The sequence below is a fragment of the Oryctolagus cuniculus genome, chromosome 16 (genome assembly GCF_051225735.1).
Source record: "Oryctolagus cuniculus isolate XC-2025 breed Fujian yellow rabbit chromosome 16, ASM5122573v1, whole genome shotgun sequence".
NCBI classification, from domain to species: domain Eukaryota; kingdom Metazoa; phylum Chordata; class Mammalia; order Lagomorpha; family Leporidae; genus Oryctolagus; species Oryctolagus cuniculus.
The window spans coordinates 26247838-26270029 of record NC_142882.1 but is presented as its reverse complement, the minus strand read 5'-3'; the positions used below and the strand labels follow the sequence as shown (position 1 = coordinate 26270029).

Here is a 22192-nt window from a genome sequence, read left to right as displayed (position 1 = left end):
GAAATTATTCTTTGTAACATTTTTCTCATTTTCTCAGATATGTATTTGCTTCAATGGAGGAGTGAATGAGAGATCTCACATCTGAGGTTCCCTCTCTCAGATTCCTTCAAGAACTTGGGCTGGGCCAGGCAGGATCCAGGATCCTGGAGCTCTATCCAGGTCTCCGACTTGGGTGTCGGTGGCAGGGAATCATGGACTAGGATCAGGAAGCACCTCCTTCACATGTGCATTAGTGAGAAGCTGGGTTAGACACAGAGTCTCCAGGACTCCCAGTGGAACTTGCAAATGGGTGCCAGTGTCTCTCGTGGCAGCTTCACCTGCTGCACCTTCACGCCTGCTGCAACTACTGCTTCTTTAACTGCTTCACACTTCTGGAAGTCTTTCTTGGGACTGCTTTTCTGTATTGGAATATTCATGAATAGAGGATAGGTGTGTGCATCGATTTCACATTCACAGGAATCAATGTTATCACGAATGGATCAGTAGCAACATTTTATAGACATGACATCCAGATGAGGGTTAGGAGAAGAGGAGGAGAATGTTATCAACCCAGGAATCTGAGGAACAGACAATCACTGGTTAGAGTTTGAACAATCATTTTCCAAATGTGAAATGCAAGGTAGACAGGAACAAAAGTTTGGTTTAGTAGTGTATCAGCAGTCAAAACCGTTTCTAGAAATGAAATGTGTGACTCCCTCTGTGGTATGTATACTATGTGTGTGTGTGTGTGAAATCATGGCTTCCTTTCTTGCATTCCCATGGAAACTGACTAGGACCCCGGGGGATCTGGATGGGGAATCCACTTTGGGATCAGGTGATTCTGGGAGAGGGGTTTCCAGGGAGTTGACTCTGCATGAGGCCTTCAGCGCCTGACACCCTGCGCCAGCTTAGTCATGCCAGATTGCAGGGACTGCTTTTCCAAAACATCACCAAGGCTTAGTCAAGTCCCACTGATCTTGGAAAGCAACCCAAATGCTCTGATTCCCCCTGCACATGCACACTGAGCACTCTGGCCACCAGGCTTCTGTGCGCATGTGCAGCCCACAGAGCTCCAGAGCAAGGCACGCCTGCACACTTGTGTATTAGGTGTTGCTTGGCAACAGTTACTGTGAGCTCAGAGAAGAGCCCTGAGCCCCTGGCTTGTGGCTGCACACAGCTGCCACGGGTTCCTCACGCCTCGGAATCTGTGAGAGGTGGCTGCCAGCCTCGGCCCGGAAGAAGGCCTACTCCTTCTCATTTGGGAAGCAGGATCAGGTGTGAAAATGGTGGATAGGATGAAGTCCCAGTCCGGGGTCGGTCAGCGTGGGTGGAGCGGCCCGAGTCCACCTTAGGTATGGACTACCTGACCTACCTCCTCCTGCAATAGTTCATCCATTGTCACAGGTTTTTGATGGGCTGTGGAGCTGTTTCTGAGAGTCTAATCATGTCATCTGCAGATATGGACTTTTGGTTTTCCTCCTTCTGTTGACTACCCACCTAATGTTTCATATGAATTTTCAATATGAGAGATTTATTTGGAAAATAGGAGTATATTAAATAATAACCCAGAAAATAATACTTTATTATTTCTACCTGCAGCAGGACACATTCTCAATTAGTTACAAACCTGGAATCTCTTTTCCTCCTCCTGAAACTCAAGGCCATCTAGTACTGCCAACAATACATACCCACAAAGGAAAAAGATAAAAGACTTCATGCCCCACTTTCTACCTGACAACACCAAGTAGCCACAACTCATATTGTGTGAGAGTGCAAAAGAATACTCCAGATTACAGCAGAGAGGAGCAAAGCACCCTTAATTTCAGCATTGCACAGATGCATATGATAGAAGATACAGTCAATAGACTCAACTCCAAAGAATTCAAGGGAACCTTGGCATTTCAAATGTGAATCTTAAATAGAAGCTGAGTGAGAAAGATGTCTTCACAGTTGGTTAATGGAAAAAATTCCACTGTGAAGGATCAACTGCTATGTCTGAAAATGTGAGAGCACACAGGTCATGAAGGAACCGAACTCTGTTGGAAAGGACAATGAATTCACAGCCCAGAATGAAAGTTGATCCAGAGTCACACAAGCTTAATGATTACCCTTCTTCTCACTGTGAAGAATTTAATGTGAACCCTACTGCATGGCATATTTTATGTGTTGAAAGTAGATATCTTCCTGTCCGCAGCTATTTGGGAAGTGAAAGAGCAGATGGAAGACCTCTCTGTCTCTCCATCTCTCTGTCTATAACTCTGCCTCTCTGAAGTGGAGCAGCTGAGACTCGAACCAGCACCCATATGGGATCCCAACACTGCAGTTGGTGACTTTACCCACTAAGCCACAGTGCTAGCCCTTCACTCTCTTCTTAAAATGGGTCTAGTAGGTCCTAACAGCAAGGAAATTGATCTTTCTCCAAGCATCCTAACATCCTTATAAAATTTTCTGGCACAGGCGGGCAAGAGAAATTTATTATATTGTGGATGATACATCCTTGGAATAGTGATGAAATGTTTCTATAACTCATAATCTTTTGTTACTATAAAATAAGGTTTATTCTTTCAAAGATTTATTTATTTGAAAGAGTTACAGAGAGAGGAAGAGACAGAGACAGAGGTTTTTTTTAAACTTTTATTTAGTTAATATACATTTCCAAAGTACAGTTTATGGATTACAATGGCTTCCCCACCCCCAACTTTCCTCCCACCCACAACCCCCCCCATCTTGCACCCTCTCCCATTCCATTCACATCAAGATTCATTTTAAATTATCTTTATATAGGGAAGAACAATTTAGTATATATTAAGTCAAGATTTCATCAGTTTGCACCCACACAGAACATAAAGTGTAAAATACTGTTTCAGTACTAGTTATAGCATGAATTCACATTGAACAACACATTAAGTAAAGAGATCTCACATGAGAGGTAAGTACACAGTGACTCCTGTTGTTGACTTAAGAACTAATTATAAAATGCTCTTGGGGCTGGCACTGTGGTGTAGCAGGTAGAACCTGCAGTGCCAGCATTCCATGTAGGCGTTGGTTTGAGTCTCAGCTGCTCCACTTCTGATCAAGGGAGCTATGGCCTGGGAAATTAGTACCAGGTGGCCCAAGCCCTTGGGCCCCTGTACCCATGCGGGAGACCTAGAAGAAGCTTATGTCTCCTAGCTTCAGATCAGAGCTGCTCTGGACATTGTGGCCATCTGGGGTGTGAACTAACAAATGGAAGACCTTTTTGCTCTCTTTCTACCTACCTGTAACTCTGCCTTTCAAATAAATAAATAAAATAAAAAAAGCTCGAGCCAGCACTGTGGCACAGTGGGTTAAAGCCCTAGCCTGCAGTGCTGGCATACCATATGGGCACCATTAGAGTCCTGTTGTTTGACTTCCATTCCAGCTCTCTACTATGGCCTGAGAAAGCAGAAGATGGCCCAAGTCCTTGGGCCCAAACACCCATGTGGGAGACCAGAAGAAGCTCCTGGCTCCCAGCTTCAGATTAGCTCAGCTCTGAACATTGTGGTCATTTGAGAAGTGAACCAGCAGATAGATGACCTCTGTCTTGCTCTACATCTCTCTGCAATTCTGCTTTCACATAAATAAAATGTCTCTAAAAAAAAGCTCAAGTTGACAACTTAGTTAGCAGCAAACAAAATATCTTCAACAAAAAATGTATCACCACAGATATAGAAAGGCTTTACATCATAATAAATGGATTATACATTAGGATGATATAACAATTATAAATGTTAATGTACCAAAAAACAAAGCCTCCAAAGGCAGAAAACAAAATTCACACAATTTAACAAGAAATTTAAAAAATACAAGTAATATTAGACAATTAATATATCTCTTATAGTACTAAAACATAAAAATCAGTCAACTATACATGTGAATGACAGCATATTGACCTAATTAATATCCATAGGCCACTCTGTGAAAAATAATCACCAAACAAAACATATGCTGAGTCATAATTAAGGACTAAAATAATAAAACATTCTGTCTGATCATACTTTCAAGGTAGAAGTCAATAAGAAAAAAAGAAAACCAGAAGAATCTCCAATATTTAAACATGAAGAAATGTATTTCCAAATAATCTATGAGTGAGAGAAGAACTCACAAGGTAAATCAGAAAGTATGTTGAACAAATGATCCCATAACAGTGACATCTGGGGCATATTAGTGATGGGACATGCAAGGTGGGTTGACTGGGAGACCACATGGAATACCTGGATGAGTGATGGTAAGGAGAAGAAAATAGAAGAGTTCAAGGAGAAAGATGAGAAATCACCAGTGAGGTCATGCTAAAAAAAAAAAGAAAAAAAGAAAAAAATTCAGGAGCAGATCACTTACAGTGGTTTCAAATATTGCAGAGAAAAAATTAAAGAAGAGGGTAGGCATTTAGACTAGTGTCTAGGATGTCAGCTGAGAAACCCTAATCCACATTCAGAGTGCCGTGGTTTGATTCCCAACCCTGATTCCTGATTCCAGCAGCTTGCTAATGCAGATGCTGTGAGGCAGTAGTGATAACTCAAGTAACTGTGCAATGTGGGCAAGGACTACATTCCTGCCTCTCAGCTGTAGCCTTAGGCCAGTCCTGGCTGCACTGGGTATTCCAGAACTGAGTCAATTGAGTTCTGTCTCTTTTTTTCTGTCTTGATCTTCCCCACTCTCAGTCAACCTCTCAAATATATATATAGGCTTTGACCATATATTCTCGGTAAGTACTTGAAGAATTGAATTTTGAGAATTTTGAGTAGGTTAAACTCCAAATGAAGAATAGAATGATTTGCCCAAATATATAAATTTACACTAGCTCCAGCATGGCTGGAAGAAATGTATAAGAGAGTTCTTTAAGAAAACCACTGTCCACTATATCACCTACAGGACCAATAAAGACTATTTCAGGTTTTACATCCCACAAGAGTGCTCTAAGTTTCAGCTTGAATTATGTAATGAATAGTCTTTTTGTTATGTAATCAGAAAAACCAGAGGGCAATTTGCAATTAGAATACATGGTTCTAGTGTGTTGTAAACATAACTTTATCTTGTTTATGTGTATTCTGTAACAGTGAGTTTTAATTACTTTTACATTTCCATTTTAATTATCACAACCTCTTAAAGCTCCTAAAATACAACATAAAACAATGGAGGAATAAGTTAATAAGAACTTACTGGAGATGTCTTCATTATCTCAGACACATGTAGAGGTCTCTAGAACTGTATCTGTAAAGGAATGTGAATGGAGGGAGTTGTGAGAGAGCTGATCTGGCTTCCTCCTACATTCTACTGCACTAAACAAGATCATACTGTGTTGAACAAGGAATACAGAATGAGCCGAGAAACAAAACCAATGAGCCTCCCTGTGTGAGAACAGTGCTTTACAAATTATCAGGTTAGTGAAAATATTTATTTGCTACTTACTTTGCTGGTTTGCTCCCCCAAAGACTACAATAGATGTGATCAAAACCAGCACCCATATGGGATGCTAGCAATGCAAATCATAGCTTAACCTGCTGTGCCACAATGTCACCCTCAATTCTGTAAGAAAAATGTTACTGAAGAGAACTAATTTCTATTTTAAGGATTATTGTTCAAATCATTTTCAGTACACCATGGAAAGAAATATAATGCTGTCACTAAAACCTACATTAATAAATGCTTGGTATGTGTTAAGCATTTCTAATTGATACAGATGCACAATGCAGGGCTCCATGTTACTGTTTATAGAACACCTCTTGTGGTTGTATCCCTACAAATCCAAATCCATAGAATTTATGCACCTTGTCATTTAGATTTTTCTCCCCACAACTATATAGAAAAAAATGGACACACTGTACTACATCATTGCAGTGCATTTTTCTGGTAATTGGTCCAAATGACACACCTTCTGGAATCCAAGCTTTAACAGACTCCTTCAACACAATAATCCTTGCCTTTGCCATTTCACTTCCTTTATTCCATGGGACATCAGTGAATACAATACTAGCACACTTTGAAAAGTAGGTACCTGCTGGAATTTGCCTTATCAGACAGTCATCTGGTGATGAAACCTGGGACTTGCTTGATGGGAGACGTGGGTGCAAGCAAGAACTACAGAAAATAACCAAAGGAGGGATGGGTATTGTGGTGCAGCAGATTCAGCTGCTTCTTGGGATGAATCACATCCCAGATCAAAGATCTTGGTTTGTGTCCTGGCTATTCTATACCTGCAATGCAACTTCCTGCTAATGTGCCTGGAAGGATAAGAACTTGGGTTCTTGCCATCCCAAAGGGAAAACCCAGATGTAGTATATGCCTCTTTATTTCAGTCTGGTAGTTATGGACATTTCGGGAGTATGTTTCTCAAGTCACCTGTGTCATCCTTCTCAAAGTTCATGTGAAATTGGAAACATCACCCAGTTTTTGCTTACAGTTAACATAAGAGAGCATCGCTAAAATCTTGCTCACTCTGGGCAGAAGGATCAACAACTGCTTGGGCCTTAGCCATTCTAGGATTCCCTTGCCTAGTCCATGAAGCTCTAGGGAGAGGGTGTGCACCAGAGGGGTGTCCTTTCATGTGGATTCCAACTGATGGAGTCCACTCCTTCATTCAGCATGAACCACTTTGTTAGAGAGGAAATAGGATCTTCATCCAGAACCCTAATTTCCACCATAAACCCACTGCTCATGAAAACCACACTGTGTATAGACTTCTATGAACACAAAGAAGGTACTGGGCAGGCCACACATCACAGAAATGGAACAGACCTTTTACTTGTTGGTGAGACACCACAAAGACTCCACAAACCAAACTGCCCCATAGTAATAGATCTTGCACACACTTCACAGTGATTTGGATCAGGATTTGGGAGATATTTTACTGGTATGTGGAATGCCCTCATGCTTCAAATGGATAAACCAATGTTATACAGGTCAGTAACAGGATCCTTCGGTGGCTGAGCTTGAACCATTCTTACTGTACACTTTCCTGCTCATGTGGTCTGCACAGTCCCCTTGCCCCACTGCAATCTTGCATCGACCACATTCATGGAGCTTCTGTAATCAGCTTCTGAACATCTGTAAGCACACAGAGTCATTTAGCTTAACTGCTATACCACAATCTCAGCCACTGACATGGGAATCTCTTGAAGCACAGCCCACAGAACCCCTTTCCTGATTCCCGTTCAGAGGATCCAGTGCCACTGTGGCTCCCACACAGACTGAGGCTTATGGCTAACACCTCAGTATCAGGGCTCAGCCGCCTGAGTATCATGTGTGTTTCTGCTCCACACAGTGGAGAATGCATGTCCCACTTCCCAGGGCTCCCCTGTGGCCTGCAGGATCACCTTTTCTCCTGGGATCAACCTTCAGGGATACAGAATCCATTTAATCCATCAAGCAGCATTGGGGGCCACAAAGCCTGAAATTTCTAGGAAAGGAGAGAGCAGAATGGCCAATGCTCTGAATGATCCTGAAAAATCTCACATGGTTTTGTACCAGTGACACCATGGCATGGGAAAACACATTTCCCACAGCCTCAGCACTCCTCCTATCAGGAAATAAGAATGATTCATCTATTTCCTAGGTACTCAGTCCTGCTGTCTGGACAGCATACATGATGTATCAGAATTCACCTGCAACCCTGTGCTATCCAAGTCAAATTCTGATGAATCTTAGCTTAGCAAACTCATGTTTCAAAGAAACATATGAGGAATGGAGAAAATCAAATGTGAACACAAGACTTGATGATAATTGTCACTACTTTTATTTTAAGTTCTGGTATTATATTGTAGTTATAGAACCCCTGTTACTTCATATGGATGCTTGCTTAAAGCATGAGGATAGGAACAATGACTCTATTCTACTTTAAGACACTGAAACAAATAAACAAGGTTCTTAGGGCTACTCATGTCTAACCCTTTATAAAGATGCTGGCTCTCATGTATTGCAATCATCAGTGATGCATCAATGGATCATATTACACACTTGGGAAAACTCTACTAGTGCACATTTTGGAATAAAATAAAATTTATTTTAACCCCTATAAAGGTGGCCCCCATGTTCACTGAACTGGTGATATCAGTGCATGTGTTGAAAAAGACATGCCCGATGATAAATTTAAACTCTTAGTTATTACAAGTGGTGGTCAAAGATCAGAAAAACCCACAATGATTTACTGTGTGGTTAATTTAGTAGATAATGCTAAGAAAACAAGAAACCCTGATTAAAAATCTTGCTGCACACTTTTGGGGAGTATAGTCACAATTGCTGGGAAAGTATCTGATTTTGCTTACAAAATTGATTAGATTCAGCTTTTTTAAGATTTATTTATTTACAGCAAAGTCAGAGTTACAAAGAGAGAAGGAGAGGCAGAGAGAGAGAGGTCCTCCATCCACTGGTTCACTCTCCAATTGGCCACAATGGCCAGAGCTAAGTGAATCTGGAGCCAGGAGCTCCCTCCAGGTCTCCCACATGGGTGCAGGGGCCCAAGGACCTGGGCCACCCTCCATTGCTTTCCCAGGCCAGAGCAGAGAGCTGGATCAGAAGTGGAGCAGCCAGGACTTGAACCAGTACCCACATGGGACACCAGCACTGCAGGCTGTGGCTTGACCTGCTACGCCACAGCACTAGCCCCTCTGATTCAGTTTGTAAAGGTTTCTGCAGTTGAACCCCACCAAAGGAAATTTTCATTTCAAAATTGTGGAGACATCTGCCAGGTTATCCTCCAAAGAGACTCTACCATATTATATGCCTCCCAAGTGTGAGTGTGAGGCCCTCACTTCCGCCTACCTTCATCAACAAGTGTTATGTTATCACACAGCCTGTTTGCAATTCCTCTATCACAAAGACTGCTACCAGCCTGGGAAAGCAGTGGAAGATGGTCCAAAGGCTTGGGCCCCTGCATCCACGTGGGAGGCACAGAAGAAGCTCCTGGCTCCTGGCTTCAGATCGGCCAAACTTTGGCCATTGCAGCCATTTGGGACGTGAATGAGCAGATGGAAGACCTCTCTGTCTCCCCATCTCTCTGTCTATAACTCTGCCTCTCTGAATAATTAACTGAAAAATAAGAAAAACAAGAACTGCATCTAAGAGTTCTACCTCCAAGTTGTACACGTGGGTATTTTATAAGCCAATTCGGTCCCCTAATATTGTGCTGTTCTTTAAACAAGCATTTCTGTGTGTATCCATATCCCTGCATACAGTGCATATGTGCCATATTTATTTAGCTACTTTTAGACTACAAAACACACCTGTGTGACCTTCTCCATCTCAGCCACCCTGCAAGGCAGGGCAAGGATTATCCGCTTACTCTCATTTTTTTAAATTTTTTTATTATTTATTTATTGCTACAGAGTTAGACAGTGAGAGAGACAGAGAGAAAGGTCTTCCTTTTTCCATTGGTTCACTCCCCAAGTGGCTGCTACAGCCGACGCGCTGTGCCTATCTGAAGCCAGGAGCCAGGTGCTTCCTCCTGGTCTCCCATGTGGGTACAGGGCCCAAGCACTTGGGCCATCCTCCACTGCCTTCCTGGGCCATAGCAGAGAGCTGGACTGGAAGAGGAGCAACCAGGACAGAATTTGGTACCCCAACCATGATTAGAGCCCTCAATACTGAGGGGTCCTTCACACTCTATCAAATGGGCTGAAGCCAGACAGTGCCTCTCAGCAAAGAGGTTCATTTACTCTCACAACCACTATCTCTTGAGCCAAGCACAACATGAAGTGATACACTGGATACTGTCACAAAGGAGACAGACATACACTTAGAGGAGAGAAACAATGAAGCAAATAATTACAGTGAAATGAGATGAGCCTTTTAAAGGGAGGTAGGAAATTACATAAGGAGTAAATGCCACACAGAAGTCTAGAAACAAGTTTGAGGAAGGCAGCCCCTAGTGGTCAGGTATCTAAAGCCACCAGACCTCACCCTGAGCCCTTTCTGTAGGTCATTTAACCTCACAGCCACCAGCACTGCCCCCAGGAAGGGGCAGAACTTGAAGCAGAATGCCAATCTGCATGTGCCCCTGACTAATCTGCCACTTCCCACCCTCCAGCACTTATTTCTTTACAAATTAGGATTTCAAAACTTGAGAGCTGGCAAAGAGAAAGGGAGTGCTGATTTAAATACAAACAAAACACCCCTCCAGCCCCTCCTGGCAGTGTTTAGCAGCAAGATGAGCTGGTGGGAGCCCAAGCCATACCAAAACATGCCCAGCCTCCCCCACATCAGGCTAAGCACCCCAAGCCCCTCTCCTGGGCCACCTCCTAATTACAAAATTGCAGAGAAGGGGCAGCTGGAGCATGCACCATCAGCTGGTCAGCAACTTGGGAAGGAAAGGGAACTCCCCAGGAAGGATCCAAGGGCACCAGGGGGATACAAGGCAGCTGGGCAGATTCTCTGCAGGACTGGGTGAGAAAGGCACTGCTGGGAGCAGACCTGTGTCTCCAGTCTCCCCTGCTGCTCTGCAGAATGGCATCCTCTGTCTCTCCTCCCTCCTAACCCTAACTCCCAGTCCCTCAGGGTCAAACTCCTCTGTAAAACCTTCATTCCCTCTGATGCTGTCCCCCTAGAAGAGGGACCCAGAATCCACAAGGGACAAAAGCAGCACCACAGGAGGCTGCCTGCTAAAGACAAAGAACTCTGGGCAGCATTCCCTGTGGCTCTGCTCAGCAGGAGGAGTGCAGGCCCTGGGAATCTGCATTACACAGGATGATCCCCACACTCTCCACCCCCTCTCCACCACCACCACACATGACTTGAAGCCGGCTGTCCTGACATCACAGGATGATGCCTGCCCTGGAAATGTTCAAGCCCTTCCTCTCTGTGGTTTTCCATGACCATTTCTGCTTCATATAAACATCTTAGCTACCCACCATGACCACCAGGCTCCCAGGAAGAAGAAGTAGGACCCCCTCTTTTGACCTAGCCTCCCTCAGGAAAGCCAAGGCCAAGCAATGCACCTATAATGGGAAACCAAAGAACTCTGCCAAGAATCCAAAGGACAATGGGGCTTCAGCTTATGGCCAAGTGACCAACCATGCAGAGGGCAAAATATAGAGCTGAGCATTAACTCCAGTTTAATCAGGACTCCTAATCTGCCTCCCAATAAGCAGCAGTAAGACAATGTCCTCCTTTGCTCACTGAATATTTCATGAGTATCTCCTCTGCGCTGGGCACGGTTCTGAATACTCTTGGGGTCTTCTGGTGGTGAAGCGATCACACATCATCAGGAAGTATTTGATAGTGATTTCTCTTTGCAAAGTTACTTGAAAAGCAAGATTGTCTGTGATGTCAGGCCTTAGAACCACACGAGCACCAAGTGGACATTCTCAACCAGGCCTGGCTGTTGGATGAAGAAGTACTGCAGGGAGATGAGGTCAGCTTGCAGTCCTGGCAGGGAGAATCTGATTCTCGCTTTCTCATAAGCAAACCCTGGCAGCACTGGAGTTCTTTCTTCCAATGAGATGCTGTACACTGTCCCAAAAAAAGCAAGCTGCCAGGCACAGCTCCTTAGAATAAATTACTTCTTCTTGATGTTCAGGCATCTGCACAAATGTCACTTCTTCCAGAAAGTTATCCTTGACTCTTAGACAAGACTGGATGCTCAGACCTTGGAATCCAGGGCATTTTATACTTTTCAGATTAGAACACTTTCCAGAAGTCACTGCAATTACTAACTAGAGTTTAAGGTATAACAAGCAGGAAGCATAAGCTGCCTTGCTCAGCATCCTGTCCTCAGTGCCTGGTCTGGCACCTGGAACATGGTGGACACACAGTACATCTGGCTGGATGCTTAAATTGATGAGAGAGTGTGTCACACTCTATGACAACAACTGCCACAGTTTCTCAACTGTCAGCAATCAACACCTAAGCTGAGGCAGGGCTACAGCTCTGTAGTAGCAGCAGCTCACAGGGGCACAACTGCAGCTCACAGGATCACCGCGATACAGACTCCATGGGACACTCCCCATCATCAGAGAAGGACAAAATGCTCTAGGGGCAGTACATGTCATCACGAGAGTGAGGTCCACACTGGCCATGAGCCACATCAACAGCTGTGTCCAAGACTTCATGGTAAGGTCTCCTACAAGCCACTCACTCGCCTTCCCATAGCTGTGTCATGGAGAGGGCACTGAGCACTTCCACAGCAGGTGCTGTCTTCAAATAGAGAAAGAAGGACAATAAAAACTGCCCAGAGCAGGCTGAGAAGTCAGGAGTCAGCTGTGAGGTATCTCTGCTGGCAGGAAAGAGTTAAATGCACTTCTCTGGGTTCTTTTAACCATAAACCACCTTTGACTTCTGCCCAGTCAGAATGAAGCCCCATGGGGTGGCCACTCACACAGGAAGCCCATGCATTGTGACTTTTGTCATTCAATGGCTCCTTTTTTGCTTTGTTTTTGGTGGTTTGTTGTTGTTGTTTTTGTTCTTGTTGTTATTTAATTTATGGCTCAAGAAGGAAGCTGAAGTCTAGGCCCTAACTTCAGTCCTGCTGAGTCTGGGCTGCTGTCCATGCTTATTAGACACCTCTCACCCCACCTTGGCTTTTTCTAGAATTCCTTCTGCACTGTGATTGTGGCCTTTAGTCCTGAATCCCATGTTCAGTGTTGCTCTTCTGCCTCCCAAACAGCTTTGTGAGCCTGTATGGGAAGGCCTGGGGACAGGGAGAGGCAGAACTGGGTGCTCCGTGACTGACAGCAAGGTCCTGCCCCAGCAGTGAGCTGAACTCCTTCCCTTAAATCAAAAGACAGCCTTAAAAGAGCTGACAGGACTTGAGGTAGCATCTGCCTGCATCTGCTACACACATATGAACATGAGACTCCAAACACAAGCTCTACTTAAACAAGTGGAGTTAGGTAGCAGACTCCAGTCCAAGGTCAGCAGGCAGACGATCAGCATTTCCCACTCCCACACTCCTACTCCACACTCCCTGGCAATCAGAACCCTTTTCTGGCATTCCTAAGCCCCAGGGGTTCCCTTCCTATGACAAGGAAAACATTGAGCTTATTTATGCACTCAGGGTATTAGACAGTCCTCCTTAAGCCCTAGGAGGATACCCACAGACTACATGCAAAGGCCTCTCCCCAGCTATGCTTCTGCCTCCCATCAATCCCTGTCCAGAACTCCCCCAACTCAGGCCTGCTGTTTATTTCTCACCTGACCTAGGAGACCCCTGCAAGTCACATACTCCACCTCCACTGAGAACAGATAACCCATCCTGCCATGGCCCTGGGACATGCACATGGGGGTGGGGGCTGCTGATGCATCTCCCCTAGGCCAGAGGGTGATGGTATCTGTGTAATTCACAGTCTAAACACACACCAGAGACTCTAAGACCTTGTACCTGAATACTGCTCAAATATCACACAGCAAACCTGATCCTATATCACCCCAATCTCCCTGACACACGAATTCTAGCAGACTGTTCATTTCAAACAACATCTGACAAAACAAATTTACAGGACAAGAAAGTATCTTGAGATTGGGGGTTCTCTATCCCTAGTCCATCTGACTCAGGGACTCAGTTTCTCTAATACAAGCTTGCATCTGAATCAAATAAAAGGAAAAAGAAGTCAGAGGAAACCCAGGCCTAGTCGTGGTGTGTGGATAATAATAAAGAGAGAAGCAGCTGGAACAGCACAGAAAAGGGAGTTTGAGCCTCTCTCCCTCCTTTCCCACATTACTATAAATGGCAAGGGAGGAGATGGTGCAGCTTCTGCTGTTTAGATACAATGTGTGCATTTTGATTCAGAGAAATGCCTCCAAATCATCAACCTAGGGTTGACCTACAAGCATCCCTGGAAAAACTGCCTGTGGGAAGAGTTCCAGAAAGCACCGGGGCCCTAATGAGCACTGTAGCACCTGCTGTGGGCCTGCGTGTGGGGGTGAGTGTTGAATGGCCCATGGATGGACACATTGCCACCTGCAAGCCTGGGCTTGGGAAACACTCCCCAAGTGCTTCACGGCCTTGAAAAGGAAAAGGGAAATGCCTCTGGACTGATCGGATGGCCGTGCAACTGCCCAGGTGCCCAGGGAGAAGCTAAGTCCCAGTGCACCAGGGAAAGCCTGGTGACCTGGGCACTGCCCCCCATTCCCCCAGCAACAGCAGATCTCCTAAAAGCCAGGCCCTGGTGCATGAGTCTGCACATCCATGCCCACAACCACACACCCCTCACCCTTCCTATGCTCTCAGGCCCCCACATGACTTCCCTCTGGCCCCCACCCCCACAGCCACCTGCACCTTCCACCGGTTCCTATCACAACATGGCCCTGTAGTCTGTTCTCCACTGCAGGTCTGGTCACATTCATGCTACTGACCCAGTCTCCCAGCCTCCATCCAGAAGACAGCAAATGGACCCAGGGGCACAGGGAAGCCTGAAAGAGGTGGAAGGGACCCTCCCACTCTGGTTACTAAGTATAGAACTTACTCATGAGTGCCACATCCTGCAAAGAGATGATGAGCTCACCAACAACTCTGAAAGCACCTGCAAGCCTCATCAGGGGTGGAGACTGGGGGGATGTCCTTGGCAAGTGAGCACAAGGAGCCCCTCTGTGGCCTTGCCTCTGCCAGGCTGGTCCTGCTATCCCTGAGGCTTCTTCCCACAGATGATCCATATCCAGCTTCACAGCTCAGCTAAGTTGGCAGGCAGCTTTGAGCGGGCAGCAGCAGGGATCACTTCTGCATGGCAGTGGCTGAAAGGGGCAGGAGCAGAGCCCGGTGACCCAGTAGCTTCCCCAGGCAGAGCAGCCAGCTGTCTGCCAGCAGCAAGCAGAGTCAGGCCACACTTGGCCAGATGGCTCTGCAGCCATCAGGGACTGCTTCCGCCCGCCAGGCCCCACCTCAGCTGTGCAAACATTGCCTCATCCCGACAGGACAGACCCAGCAGCAGGAATAGGAGTCCCCATGATTGTGTTGAGAGTGAGCAACCAGAAAGCACCAAGCTCCTCACAGGAACCTGGGAACCCTTGGAGAGGCAGAGGAGGAAATAGTCTCAGAGAACCCAGGAGCGGCTGAGCAGGAAGAGGGCTAGGTCTGTGCAGTCCAGACAGAGGGATGGCCCATGTCGTCTGGGGATTCGCTTTACCCTTCACCAGGGGCTTCTGCTCCAGCTGCACTCCAGAGGTGGAGCCTGGTGACCTGGGCACTGCCCCCATCTCCCCAGCAACCACAGATCTGCTAAAAGCCCAGACTAGTGTCCCCACCCCTGCTTCATGACCAGAGCCCTTGGAAAGTACCCCCGACCCCCAACACCATCTGCCTGATGTCAGCCAGGGCCTGCTCAGTCCAGGCTGCCCATGGCCTGGATGGGCTCAATTGATTCTTAAGACACAGGGTCCTCCATGACACCTGACTTTACAAAGACACATCTCAGAGTACCAAATGCCACCCCCTATTCAGAGGTTTTCAAATACATCACAGAGGAGAGCAAAGCAGAAATCCTGAGGGTGCTGCTGTGATCCACCAGTTTCCTGCCTGAACACAGGAAGTAGCTGCTCCTAATTCAGGGAGACAGCCTGAGGAAGCCATGCTGACAAGGGAGAGAGCTGCAGTGTCTCTACTACTCTTCTCATCATGATAAAAAGAAGAGAGAAAAGGGTGGTTATAGAGAGGATGGAAGCACAGAAATTCCAAAAGAGAGGAAAGAAAACTTTAGGAAGTTTGCTTAAGAAAATAAAGTGATGGGGCTGGCATTGTGGCATAGTGGAAAAAGCCACAGCCTGCAGTGCTGGCATCCCACAGGGCTGCTTCACTTCTGATATGGCTCCATGCAATGGCCCTGGAAAAGAAGTGAAAGATGGCCCATGTTGTTGGGCCCCAGCCACCAATGCAGAGACCTAGAAGAAGCTCCTGGATTTGGCCTGGCAAAGCCTTGGCCATTACATCTATCTGGGAAGTGAACCAATAGATGGAAGTTCTCTCTTTCTCTATCACTCCCTCTTCCTCTTTCACTCTGATTTTGAAATGCATAAACTTTTATTTAAGAAAGAAAAGTAAATGAAGCAAATCTTTAATATGGGGTGTAAAAACAACATCAGCTCATAAATTCTCACCAGGCTTGAAGCGAACTGCCCTGTCTACCCACAGCCCTAATGTTTCTTTTCTTTTTTTAAGGCTTATTTATTTATTTGATTTTTTTTTTTTATTTTCGACTGGTAGACTGGATAGTGAGAGAGAGAGACGGAGAGAAAGGTTTTCCTTTTGCCCTTGGTTCACCCTCCAATGCCCACCACGGTCAGCGTGCTGTGACCTGCACATCACGCTGATCCAAAGCCAGGAACCAGGTGCTTTTCCTGGTCTCCCATGCAGGTGCAGGGCCCAAGCACTTGGGCCATCCTCCACTGAACTCCCTGGCCATAGCAGAGAGCTGGCCTGGAGGAGGGGCAACAGGGACAGACTCTGGCGCCCCGACTGGGACGAGAACCCGGTGTGCCAGTGCCGCAAGAAGGAGGATTATCCTAGTGAGCCCCAGCGCTGGACTTATTTATTTGAAAGAGTTAAACAGAGAGAGAAGGGGTGACTGAGAGAGAGGTTTTCCATCCGCTGGTTCACTTCCCATTTGGCCGAAATGACTGGAGCAACACCAATCTGAAGGCAGGACCTGGGAGCTTTTTCTGGGTCTTCCACATGGGTGCAGTGATCCAAGGGCTTGGGCCATCTCCCACTGCTTTCCCAGGCCATAGCAGAGCTGGAATGGAAGTGGAGCAGCTGGGTCTCAAACCAGTACCCATATGGGATTCCGGCACTGCAGGTAGCCGCCTTACCTACTAAGCCACAGCGCCGGACCCCCAAATGTTTCAAAACACAATTATTTTCTGGTCAAATTTGAGTAGAAGATTATAGGGCTTAGCACTCCAAGTCTCCAAGTGCCAAATAAATATTTAGTTGTCACTCTGGGTGAACGTAGCCAGAGTCCAACCAGGCACTTGGAAATCTTGAGAACAGCTGTTTCATAAGTTGTAGACATGAAATATGGAGCTGTCACACAGGACAACTGTGTCCAGTGTTCAAGTGCAAGCCTGTTATGTCCCAAGAGAAGTCAGCTTTCCAGTCTATTACAAGATAAGCACCAGGAAAACACAGCTGCTTGAAATGAAAGATGGATGCTTTATGGAAGACAGATGACACCTCTGTCCTTCACTGAAAAATATCCTGAGGTGGACAAGGGCTGAGAGTTGTGAAAACAGAAGCCCATGCAGTCTGTTAAGTGTGAAACAACAGAAAGCCTGGAAAATAATTCCGAGGTCAGAGAGGCATAAGGAGGAAAGCAAAGAAATAGGGATGGATGGATGGATTTCTGGATGCCATCTCTTCCACCACATTCCACAGGAACTTACACTTGCTAAAGCAGGGGCATTCATTCCACTGCCAAAGGACTGCAAAGGTAGCACAAGTTGGCTGCCTCAAAGGTGCCCACATCATGTCCAGCAGCATCTCTGCCAATGGCCAATGTCCCACAAGAAGCAGTCTTCCCAGAGGGACAGAGGCTGACTGGCAATTTGGATCAAGGAGTGAATATTCCTGGAAAATCCTCCTCTTTCCAGACCAGCAGTAACAGCAAATAGCAAAAGAGAGAGGGGGAAGAAAGTCAGGGGCAGAAAAACAGGGACGCCCCAGTGGCTGAGCTGCCATCTTTCTGGCTTCCAGATGCTCAGACGAGAGCCACCACAGGCCTTAGGACCCAGTGGGCAGCAGCAGCAGAGCACTTTCACTTAGGAAAACCCACAGATGGCGTCCTGGGATCTACACACAGCTGACTTTGGTCTGCACACATGTTGGTTAAAATGCAGTTGAGCCAAGCAAAAAGAAAAAAAAAAAAACTGCAAAACCTTCAGCTACAATATTTCCTGGGAAGATGAGTTTTGCAAGGCCAAGTCGCCTAGAACAGGTGAGGGTCTCTGGGGAAGAAGCACCGTGCATGGTGGGCCTGATTCAGAGCCCAGTTTCCAGCTGTGTGGTTCCCCCACCAATATATCTTCTCTTCATCTCCCCAGACAAGGCCCAGACACAGAGGAATCCCCACATCATGCTCATCTGCACAAGGAACATCTGTACATGTGAGTCAGTGTGCAAACACACGGATACCTCCAATACTGTGGCACAGACACACAAATCTTCCTGTGTCTCTTTTCAGAAACAGCTTCTTTGTGAGCCAACAGCCCCTGGAACTGACCAGAGTTACAACAGACTTCTTTCCCTTTCCCTTGTAAAATTAAGACTTTACATTTTCAATGCTACCAACAGCATTTCCAAATATCTATGGAGGAGCTGGCTCCATGGCACAGAGGGTTATGCCACTGCCTCCAATACTGGCATCCCCTATGAACACTACTCAAGACCTACTTGCTCTGCTTCTGAACCAGCTCCCTGCTCACACACCTGGGAAAGCAGCAGAAGATGGCTCCAGTATGTGGGTCCTTGCCACCCACATGGGAGACCCAGATAGAGTTCTGGACCCCTCTGTCTCTCTGTCTCTCTCTCCTTCTCTGTGTCACTCTGCCTTTCAAATAAATAAAATAAATCTCTATAATGTACATTGAGTGAGAGATGAGAGAAAGGTAATTACATTAACAGCCAGGATAATATAAGCCGATTTCTACGATTCATTAACTTGAAAACATAAATTAAACAGAAACTAAATGAAACTCAAAATGTAACCAAAAAATCATTATTTGCTAAAAATTACAACCATTACATGCAGAGCTATAACTGAAAAAATGTTACTACCTCTTAAAAAAAAAAAAAACACACAAAATGAAGTACTTTGGTTACTCCCTCCAAATGAAGCCTCCATTAAACTGTAGCTGAATCCTCCCAGTCACTGGAGTTCAAGGACAAGGCTTCCTTCTCCAGCCCACAGCAGATGTCAGTAGCTGCTAGTAACGGAGAGATGAATGGACATCATCAGACACCATCAGCTTCCCCACAGGGCGCCTTTCCTAGAGACATCACTGCTAAATCACCAGAGCATGTATCTCATATTAAAAACTTCTCTTCCACATGCTAAGTACCTTGCCTGTCACCCTCCAGTGGCACTGGGTATGATCTGCGGAGGACAGCCTGCCAACAGGACAGCTGTAGAAATCCTGTTCCTGGCTGTTTCCCTGGGAGATGAATGGTCACAAGACATGGGTGCTTAGAACGCTGGCTTGAAGCAGCTCCTCCCAGAAGAAACACACAGCTGCTGGTCCATCTGAGGCTCCATAACAGGATGCAGCCTGGGGACAAGCAAACCACACACGGGATGAGAGGAGGCACTCAGCAACCTTCACACCCACTGCCTAGAGTCCCTTCTGCTCCTTCCTCCTAGGCGGCCTCATTATGGGCAATCAGGTTCATCAACCGAGAATCGGGTGACAGCACTAATCTAACAGAACAGGGACTCACTCAAGACTGGTTACTCTGCTGACAATTCCACTATGCGGAAGATAAGTGCCGTATTTTCCTAGGACACAACTCTTTCCCCACTGCGTGGGCATCTCTGCGGGGGAAAGGGGGCACATATTTCTGGTCCCTTTTTCTGTTTTACCCCTCCTCACACTTGTACAGAGATGTCCACAGACCAGACCTTGTGCAAATTAGTAGTTAGTGCGCTCCCAATGCTAAAAATGTCTTGGGCTTTGGCACCAAACAGAAAATAAGAAAACTCGGCGGCCCCCTTACTTCCAGCTGCAGGGACTGTAGGACAGCCAGCGGAGAGCGGCACTTCCGGACAGTGAAGAACAGGGGAAAAAGTCAGCGGAGCCTGCGCAGTCCCAGCAGACCCGAGTGCCTGAGGGCACCCCACCTTGGGGGCTGTGTGCCTGCAGAGTGGGGCCAGCAGGGCTGTGCCATCCACTGCAGCCCTGGGCTCCCTGCTGGGGGTCACCCAGCCCTGCTCCACGGGAACCGCGGCAAAATGGCCTGGTAGGTCTGAAACCGCATGGGCACTGAAAGACTCCAGTTCCGGGCAGTCACCTGCCTGTGTGCACCCAGACCACTGACCCAGCTCTGCACTGCGGCATTTCTCAGGGAATCTCAGCTCCAAAGCCTCTACCTGGTTGTATGTGTTGTTGTTGTTACTATTTTTGTTTTTGTAATTTTTTTTGCCTTTAGCCAGTTTTTTCTTCCCAAGAGGAGGGGTCCCTGCGGTACTTAGAATAATATAAAAATGAACTCTCCCACCCCACCCCTCCGATTGTGGTCCAATTTAAAAAAAAAAAAAAGCGAGACCTTTAAAAACCTAGTACACCTCCTGGAAACCAGCATCCGGCTCGCTTAAGACTACTTTCGCTTGGCACAATAAAGCTTCTGCCTTTTTTGCTACCTTTTCCCGGCCGTTTATTGCTACACTGAGCCACAGAAATGAACCCACCGATCCCTTCCAGTAACACTGAACACCCCCCACACACCCTTCGCGACTGGGAACACCCCTTGTACCCCGTAAATAAAAGGCATTAAGGAAACTTGTGAAAAGGGGAGACGCGGGACGCCCAGAGTGTGGGGAAACGCGGGACAGCCTGGGTCCCTCTCAACCTTGCCGTCCCCTGATGGCACCCAGCGACCCTGGAACCCCAGCCGCCAGCAGCCCTGGCACCCAACCCCTCTGCATGGTCTACTTATCTGCCGTGAGAATTCCGGGGAGCCCGGCGGCTCCCTTCAGGACACGCAGGGAAGAAAGGGGACGCGCAGGAACAGTAGTGGCGATGGCTACAGACCAACAACAGGGGAAGGAGAAGCAGCAGGGGCGGCCCGGTGTTGCGCTTGCAAACTGCCTGGGACCTCAGGTGCAGAGTAACAGACTCGCTGAGTGCAAATGAAGTCACTGCCCCGCCTCCCAGCGCTGGCTCAGGTCAGTGAATGAACTTCCGCAGTCCTGGTCTTTGGATCCACCTGTGCGCACATGCGCTCCGAAGTGCACACACGCACGCAGGCGCTCGGGTGCGCATGACGTCAGGGCAGGAGGAACTCTGGAAAATGGAGTCCAGGACCAAGGCTTGCCTGCAGACCAGACTCGCTGGCCATCCTCAGCGATTGACAGTCTCCAGCATGTGGAGACAGAATGGGAACTAAGAACCTTTGCTTTTGTTTACATCTCTCCACTCTTCCCCTCCAAAAATCTCAAAGATGGGTTGCTGCCCTTATTCCTTTCTTCAACCAACATCCTTTTTAAAATTTTCTTATAAAACTTTTATTGAATAAATATAAATTTTGAAAGTGCAACTTTCGGATTATAGCGGTTTTCCCCCCATAATCACCCTCTCACCTGCAAACCATCCCATCTCCTACTCCTTTCCCATCTCATTCTTCAATAAGATTCATTTTTAATTATCTTTATATGCAGAAGATCAACTTAGTATATACTAAGTAAAGATTTCAACAGTTTGCACCCACACAGACACACAAAGGGTAAAGTACTGTTTGAAGACTAGTTTTACCATTAATTCACATAGTACAACACATTAAGGACGGAGATCCTACGTGGGGATAAAGTGCACATTGACTCCCGTTGTTGATTTAACAATTGACATTCTTATTTATGACGTCAGTAATCACCTGAGGCTCTTGTCACGAGCTGCCAAGGCCACAGAAGCCTCTTGAGTTCACAAACTCCAACCTTATTTAGACAAGGCCAGAAGCAAAGTGGAAGTTCTCTCCTCCCTTCAGAGAAATGGAACCAACATCCTTAAGAGCGACACCCAGTGAAGCTGACCCCAACTTCAGGATGCTTTATAGACTCTGCCTTCTTCCAAAAAGTACCTTACCTGCTGCTTACCTGGAAGATTTCTCTGGGTTTTTACCTGTAACAGTCAAATAATGAATGAGAATGAATGCAAAATAATTTTGATAAGTTGCAGAGGGGAAAGCTTAGCATCCAGATTTGAGAATAAAATTTGTATGGTGTTTTATTGATATTTGTTAGTTATTTTCAAATCATTTTAAGTCATCCTTTAGTTCACCAAGTACAGAAAGAATAACAGGAGACCTGGATAGAGAACTAACATTCCTGAGAGACTATATGCCTTACATCATATCTTTTAGCCCATAGATTAATTCTGGGGACCATATTATCACTAGTTTGCTAAGAGGAGACTCAGGTGGAAAAGGTTTTGTCATTTGCCCATGGGGAATATAGTCTTTTAGACTAGAAGGAACACCAGCTGAAGTCTAACACAGCTTAAGAAATCATTGTTTTGTCTTACGGTTCAGTTTCTCAAACCTCAGATTTCCCAGCTGAAAAAAAAAAAATGA

The 22192-nt window shown here is 46.3% G+C and overlaps 1 long non-coding RNA gene across 3 annotated transcripts; it reads right to left on the bottom strand.

Annotated features, from left to right (window-relative positions):
• Positions 1-2701: 2701 nt before the first annotated feature.
• Positions 2702-20968, bottom strand: LOC149121625 (uncharacterized). 3 transcript variants are annotated; one of them, XR_016223446.1, is made up of 4 exons: positions 20560-20968; positions 18973-19179; positions 5158-5208; positions 2702-4286 (listed from the first exon to the last, which is right to left on the bottom strand). It is a non-coding gene; the product is annotated as an uncharacterized LOC149121625 (long non-coding RNA). The 3 variants fall into 3 exon arrangements; XR_016223445.1 differs by having other exon boundaries at positions 20568-20964; XR_016223444.1 differs by having other exon boundaries at positions 18973-20964.
• Between the last annotated feature and the right edge of the window lie 1224 nt (positions 20969-22192).